The sequence below is a fragment of the Lissotriton vulgaris genome, unplaced genomic scaffold (genome assembly GCF_964263255.1).
Source record: "Lissotriton vulgaris unplaced genomic scaffold, aLisVul1.2 SCAFFOLD_10652, whole genome shotgun sequence".
NCBI classification, from domain to species: domain Eukaryota; kingdom Metazoa; phylum Chordata; class Amphibia; order Caudata; family Salamandridae; genus Lissotriton; species Lissotriton vulgaris.
The window spans coordinates 37,359-45,622 of record NW_028247674.1 but is presented as its reverse complement, the minus strand read 5'-3'; the positions used below and the strand labels follow the sequence as shown (position 1 = coordinate 45,622).

The 8,264-nt window shown below is 43.4% G+C and overlaps 1 pseudogene; it reads left to right on the top strand.

Moving 5' to 3' along the window:
- The first annotated feature begins 6,762 nt into the window (after nt 1–6,762).
- On the top strand, nt 6,763–7,856 carry LOC147665080 (zinc finger protein 862-like; annotated as a pseudogene).
- The last annotated feature ends 408 nt before the right edge of the window (nt 7,857–8,264 follow it).

Here is an 8,264-nt window from a genome sequence, read left to right as displayed (position 1 = left end):
ACTGGACTACGGCAACACCCTCTACGCAGGTACTACCGCTAAACTCCAGAAGAAACTCCAACGAATCCAAAACGCCTCAGCCAGGATCATATTAGACATCCCGCGTAACGAACACATCTCTGGCCACCTGAAAGACCTCCACTGGCTACCCGTCAATAAGAGGATCACTTTCCGACTGCTAACCCACGCACACAAATCACTCTACGACATCGGACCAGAATGCCTCAACTCACGACTGTCCTTCTACACCCCCTCCCGCCAACTACGTTCTGCCAGCCAAGCCCTCGCCACTGTACCCCGCATCAACAAGACCACCATGGGAGGCAGATCCTTCTCATACCTGGCAGCTAAAACATGGAACTCACTCCCCACCCACCTTCGCCTTACCCAGAACCACCTAGCCTTTAGAAAGCAACTTAAAACGTGGATATTTGACAAGTAATCCTCCTCTCCTACCTAAGCGCCTTGAGACCCTCTGGGTATGTAGTGCGCTATATAAATTATCTGACTTGACTTGACTTGACTTGACGGGTGAGTAGCGTGCTTTACAAATGCTATGATTGATTGATTGACCATAATGTGGTACTGCAAAAAGCAGTGTGTAGAGGGGTCCGGATCCTGGTCCTGTGCCAGAAGGCGCTGCATCTCTGAAACTAGCTGAACATCAGTGCATCTCCCTGATTGTAAACCACCTGGTGGGATCTTTATAGATCAGGGTGGACCTGCTAAGCTGGCGATGCCTGGTGGATCTCAAATTGTGATTGCACACCAAGTTGGCGCAGGGCATATTTAGACAGTGGGGAGAACCCTGGCTGGATCTTTTTGCTATTGTCGAAAATGTGCAGAATCTTCTGTGCATTGGAGATCCCGGGAACGCTCTTTTTAGGAGACACAGTCAGGCTAGAATGGAGCATAGGATTCCTGTAAGCCTTTATACCTCTGCCTCTCCTGCCCTGAGTTATGAAGTAGATCAAAAACAACCAACCCCAAGTCATATTAGTGGCTCATGATTGGGTCAGGAGAGTGTGGTTGCCAGAATTTCTAGGTATGAGCATCTGTCCTCTGATTAGGTTACTGCTTCAGAAGGATATCCTGGCAAAGCAGCAGGGTGTAGTCTACACCCAAACCAATGCAATGTACACCTCCACGGGTGGAGATTGAGTAGCTGCAGTTGACTGCATTTGATCTGCCACCGGAGGTCTTGGATGTCATCCTTGCTGCCAAGCACCCATCTACTAAGTTAATTTGTGCCGGGTACTGGGAAAAATTAGAGGCTTGGTGAGCAATTCACAAAAAGACGATTAGCAAGCCTTAGGTTGAGCGTAGGCTGCGCATGCACTGTTGCTTCGAGGCATGCTGTATTCACTCTGTGGGTTTGCAGCCTGCCCGTTGCTTTTTTATTAGTCCCTTCGATTGTCCTTCAAAAATGCTTGCTAGTGGTTAATCCTTCCTCTTTGTCCCTCCTTTTTGTTTGCTCCCACAGCATACAAGCCAATTGCTTTTCTCTTTACATTTCTGTGTTTGTGTTGTTTTGTGGGAACTATTTTTAGGAGTCACCTGTGCTCGTGAAATCTCTTCTATCTAATATATCTTAAAAGGGGGCTCTTATCAGTTCCCTCTGCTGAATTACTATCTTCATTCACTTTTGTGTGGAACTTTTTTTTGTTAACTTCCCCTGGCTGTACGCATTTACGATACTTCTACTAAAGGTGTTCACACTAATTAAGCTCCACTTACTGTCAAGATAAGATCTCGTCCCATGGAAAAGGCAGACAGTTTCTAACAGTATACTGGAATGCTTGTTTTTTATTACTTAGTTGTGTAATGCAGAAGCTTTAGCCTTATAACTTTTGTGGCATTTCCTATTCATGCCTCAGTACCTTTCTTTGCACTTTGTAGGGATTATCGGATTGTTTTTTTCAATTAAATCTATTTTGTCATTATGATCAAATTCTAAATGTTGCAATAAACACTGCATGTTAAAAATAAAGTTAATATACAAGAGCAATGCTATATTTTACTACAAAACAGGCAGCCACAAGTGTTACCTTGCAGATAACAGGGTCATGATTTGAATGGTGCAGCAGGTGTAGAAGCATGGGCCAAAAGTTGTCAGGACTCCTCTAAACACATAATACTGCTATATTTAACTACTAAACAGATAGTTACAACTGCGGTTACCTTGCAGTTAAAAGGAGTTTGATTTAAATGGTGCAGCAGGTGCAGCGGCACCGGGGCCAAAAGCTCTAAGGACGCAACTAAACCCAGATAATAGCTAAAATTTTAAACTAAACAGGCAGTCAGAAGTGCAGTTACCTTGCAGACAACAGGCTCATGATTTCAGTGGTGCAGTAGGTGCAGTGACACCAGGACCAACAGGACTAGGCACCCCACTAAACACCTAAAATTGCTATATTTTACTATTAAACATGCAGTCACAATTGAGGTTACCTTGCAGACAACAGGGTCATGATTTAAATGGTGTGGCAGGTGCAGTGGCACTGGGCCCAAAAGTTGTTGGAACTCCTCTAAACACCTAACGCTGCTATATTTTACTACTATAGAGGCAGTCAGTTACCCTGCAGCTGAAAGGGGCTTGATTTAAATGGTGCAGCGGCACCGGGAGCAAAAGTTGTCATAACTCCTCTAAACACCAAATATTGCTATATTTTACTGCTAAACAGGCGGTCACAAATGCATTTATCTTGCAGGCACTAGGGGCATGATTTGAATGGTGCAGCAGGTGCAGTGGCACCGGCCCAAAATGTGTCATGTTCCCTCGAATCACCTAATATTTCTTTATTTTACTACTATACAGGCAGACACAATTGCAGTGATCTTGCAGTTAAAAGTGGCTTTATTTGAATGGTGCATCAGGTGCAGTGGCACCGGGGCCAAAAGTTAACAGAACTCCTCTAAACACAAAATAATGCTATATTTAACTACTAAATAAGCAATTACAAATGTAGTTACCTTGCAGGCATTAGGCTCATGATTTCAATGGTGCAGCAGATGCAGTGACACAGAGGCCCAAAGCTCTAAGAACTCCTCTAACATCAAATATTGCAATATTTTACTACTAAACAGGCAGTCACAAGTGCAGTTACATTACAGGTAGTAGGGTCATGACTTGAATGTTGCAGCAGGTCCAGTAGCACCGGGGCTAAAAGTGGTCATAACTCCTCTAAACATCAAATATTGCTATATTTTACTACTAAACCAGGGCTCGACAAATGTACTCGCCCGCTCGCAAATGCGAGTGAATTCTGTTCAGGTCGAGTCAGTTTCAAGGCCTACTTGACCGGCCTGGCGAGTGCTATCTGGTAGGTGCAGTAGCATGTGGAAGGCTCTAGGTGGCAGCATTGCGGTGCGGTGCGCGATGAAAGGCTTTAGGGGGCAGCATGTTCATGCACGCACGCACGATAGGCGGAGTGCAGGTGGTGCGGTGCGCAGTGAAAGTCTTTAGGGGGCATCATGCACACACTGCCTATTGTTTGGAGGCCAGGGCCGTCAATCTTGTAGCGCGCGAAAGCGCTACCAATGACAGCCCTGGCCTGCCCCCGCGCTGTGCTGCTTAAAGTGCAGCAGTGACGTAGCACGCCACCACACGCGCTCTCCTCGGTGGAGTCGGGACTCAGGGGCAAAGTGCAGGGCGATTTGGCAGAGGTGAGTCAGTTTTAAATTTCTTCTCATTACACGAGGCTCCGTCATGTCTCACCTTCACAGGTCAGCCTCCGAGTCTACGTTTTCCTTTTTCAACAGCGTTTCAGGCTTAGCCGTGTACTGTTACACATCGGTTTCTTTAAACTGCAGAGCTGGGAAAACTTATCATCATGGTGCCGCTGCAGGGTGGGCTGAGTTGATTCACTAATCTGATTCAAATCGCAAATGTATTCATGAGGACCGACCGCTGTGAGTTATTAGATGCTTTATTTTTTGCAAGTGGATATCAACCTCCTGTTAAGGTTGAAATTGCTTTTTCGAATGTATCACAAGTGGAGGGGACATGAATCGCTGAGACAGTAACAATTTTGTACAGTTGTAGTTGGTAACTGAAGAGAGGAAAATGATGAGCCACTGTTGGCTCCTGTGTATGCTTAGCCTATGGCTGCTCCTAATTGTTGGCCTCCTTTTCCTCTGGATGGTCGCCTTTGCTGGTAACAAGGCAGCCTCTGACGTTGCTGCGATTGTCCTTGAGGCCACTTTAGGATTTAAGTACTCTGATGAGAATAGAGACTCTTGTAAGCATGTAACCTCAGTTCTTTTCTCCTTTCTAAGGGCCCTCCCACCTTTAGAGTTTCCATTGCGGCCTTCATTTGGGTCATTTCATTATAGACATGTATGCTGAATAAGATGATAACAGAATAAAGGTTGAGAATCCTTTGCTGCACCTGTAGTTAGAGACCAGTGAGCCTCAACCAGGAAGATCGTCTCAGGCCATAATAATACTCATGATCTGATGTGTCTGCAGCTATGCTGATTGTCTGTTTCAACACCATTGTTGCTTTATTGGGGGTCTTTCATAAAATTCTCACAACGTTCTGTAGGCAGGTCATTGGCAAGATGTTGAAGTGGATCTCAAAGAGATCTCTTATACCTGCCTAAGAGAGCTGTGACACTGTCTGCGTGGTTGTTGCAGAAGTTCCACATACTGTTCTGCCCACTGAGTCATATCTTTTACTCTCCTTGTCTGGAGAGACGTTGGATGAAGTCGAAGTGACATGATATTTCCTTGACAGTGCATCTATGAGCAGCCAGGAGGAAGATCCATAATGGATCATAATCTGGTAGCATATACCTTTTCACCACTCTTGACGTCAGTTGCTGAGCCAGAGACTTGGACAAATGAAAGAAGTAGCCTTAAAGAGGTTCTCTGCTGAAAAGTTTCAGAAATCACAGAGGTGGAATCTGTAGCTGGTAAAGACATATTTAGTTTATGTGCACCCCTGGTCCTAGGCGAATGTATATGTCTTCATGATCGCCTACAGGATGTAGAATATCTCAAATGCCTGAGATGGCGATTGCAATGGCATGTCACTAAGATGCTGGTTTTCTGGATAGAAACTGGTGTCAGTGGTAGTCCTGAATAAGCTCCTGAAGGGCTCTAGAATATTTGCAGGCCAGCTATGTTGAGGTCATGAAACATTCATGAAGCACTACTGCCAGTCGTTCCTACCAGAGAATCCTGTATAGTGAGACAAGCTGTGCTCAGAAAAGTCGTCTAGTGCAGTGAGCCTCATTTCTTCTTCCTGAATCAATGATGTGACATATTTACTATTTTGTAAAGCACACACATATCCAACAAGATGCTCACTTGGACTCAACCACTGGACTTTGTCTTTTTGGCATGTTATTAACTTGAAAGAGCCAATGCTAGTCATGAAAAGGGCATTTACCTGTGGCTAGGATTTCCAGTGTTGTTATTTTTCATAGACTTACATGCAGCCCTCTCTATTATCATTTTAAGTTTCACACTCCTTCCTTGAGCATTATTTTGTGACCGGCCAGTTCGAGAATGTCTGTTTGGCATTGTGTTGAGAGTTGCATTCGCTTTTGGTGTGTGACCTTTGTTTACCTGTATTTTCAGTTGGTAATATTGCTTGGTGTGCCAAGCCCTAGTGGTGTGTGTTTTTGTGTGTGTGCGTATGTATTCGCGCACTTGTGCACACATTCTTCCTGCTGCTGATGCAGGGTAGTCTTTGCCTTTCTCCCTCCAAGGTTGATAACAGTCATGGGTACCAGTGATTTGTGTGATGATCCAAGAAGTGATTTGTGTTTTGTGCGATGCAACTACTTACAGTAATTTATTACGCTGCACTGAATTTTTTCCTTTGGTCTTAATAAGATTCAATATATTTTATTGTGCATTGTGAGTTGAAAATGAATGTCCATGTTGTAATGAATCTGTAAAGCGTTATGTGCAAATTTGTTTACAGGTCAGACTGTCTGTGCTGTGCCCATATAAACTCACTGTTTAAAAAAGGTTTGCTTGCCTTTTCCCAGATGAAGCGCAATGTGGAGAGTTTGATTTGGCTGTGTTGCACCGTAGGTTGCACTTTTATAAACGTCCGAACTTCTGTCAGTTATTATCTGAAGGTAATGGAAATTAAATGTCTTCCCAGAGTTTATACTGCTGCAAGTTGCATTCGAACAGGTTTACTATGTTGTGTAGTTTATTTGTATGTTTCCTCACCTTCATTGCTTGATTTTGCTTGCAAGACAGTGTGACCATCACCTAAGGTGCGGATTGTGCAGATTGTGTGACCACTTGACTAATTACCACCCAGTTTCCCCCCAAAAAGTAGTTTAGGCCCAGAGTTAGGCTTTGGGAGGGGGAAGCGTCAGGCAGACCTTATACTGACCAGGTATAAGCCTCCCCCATATTAGAACCCGCAATACTCAAGAGCAGACTAGTCTCAATAGTGAGTTATTTCAGAAGCTGCACTGGTGTTGCACATCGTTCAGTACCATTAGAGCGCATTTCCAAATTGGGGTGCTTTTGTGCGAACCTGAGAGTGCCACACTGAGTTACAGATCTGATGCAGTTACAAATTTATATTGGAACCATCATATATTGTATTAATTATTGAAAGCAAATGTTATAAGCCAGTATTGTAGTTTGTACAAACTTCATGGTAAATTTTTAAATTAGTTACAGTGAGTTGTTGTTTTTGATTCTAGCTCAAAGCGGACAGAAGCAGTGAGTCAGTGCTGGCTAACTAGTGAGGACAAGGCAGACAACAGGCAGAGAGTGCAGCTGCAATGGCAGACATCAAGTTGTGGTTGGCCGGAAAAACCACTGGAGCTAAAACTCCAATGAATAATGCAGGAGAGAGTTCAGCAGATGGAAAAAGGAGATTAGAAGAAATCCACCAAAAGCAAAGGGAGTATGATCAAAAAAAAAGACAGAGAGTTGTACAACAGAAATGGCTTGAAGATTTCAAGTGGGCAGTGATTGAAGAACAGGAAAGTAATGGAGCTGCTGCTGACCTAGTTGAGCCCAGTTTTAAAAAATCTCAAGTTTTGTATTGTGGAGTTTGCAGGAAATTTCCTCATCTTGCAGATACTAAGTCTTCCCTATATGTTGGTGTGACAGAAAAATTCAAAAGGGAGACGTTGGAATGGCACCACAAGAGCAAATTGCATGAAAAATGCATATTACATGAAGCTGCAATTCAAAAGCCACAGGAGACCTGCATAGCCAAATCGATCACAAAAATGCATGAAAAAAATATCCGTCACTTAAACATTTTATTTAATACAGCCTATTATATTGCAAAACAAGGTGAGGCTTTTATTAAGTTTCCAAAACTCTGCTCACTGCAGAAAAAGAACAATCCTGAGTGGAATTTCGAAAATTATATGACTGATCATGCATGCCGTAACTTTGTAATAGCAATTTCCGAGACCCTAAAAATGTCAATTCGATCCCAAATAGAAAATGCTAGGTTCATCAGTGTTCTGTCAGATGGGTCAACTGACAAAGGAATTCAGGAACAGGAACTTATTTATGTACGATTTGTTTGTGAAGGCACCCTTGTTACCCATCTGTGTGACATTGTCAGCATGAAAAACTCCACTGCGTCCGGAGTGAAAAATGCTATTATGGTTGGCCTGGAAAGCATGGGCATATCTCTGGATATTCTGAGCCAGAAATGCATTGGTCTGAATACAGATGGAGCTGCTGTGAACCTCGGTACTAAATCTGGTGCTGTGAAGCAGCTACTGGACGAAGTCTCCAAGCATCAAGGATGGGACAATTGCAATCACATTGCAGTTGTGCACTGTGTAGCTCAAAACCTAGAGCTTGCTGTGTGTGATGTTAAAAAAAAGAGTTCATACATATCCAAATTTGAAGAGGTGCTCAAAGGATGTTTCAAACTATATTATTATTCACCTAAGCGGAGAAGGGAACTTAAAGAGATAGCTGATAATCTAGAAGAGCAGTTACAACATTTTGGTGGCTTGCTGCAAATCAGATGGGTAGCAAGTCAGCACAGGGCAGTAACAGCGCTTAAGACAAACTGGGAAGCTACAGTACTTCATCTTGAGCACCTTGCTACTGGTACTGATGAATATTCAAACAAAGCCAAAGGATTGCTTCATGACATGAAATCGGAGAAGTTTCTTTATTTCTTGCACTTCATGATAGACTTCACAGAGCTGCTTCAGCAAGTGTCTAAGGCATTTCAACAAGAAGATACTCTTATTTCTGAAGTTCTAAGAAGAATCGAGGTGCTTCAACAGAAGCTAATACTGCTGAA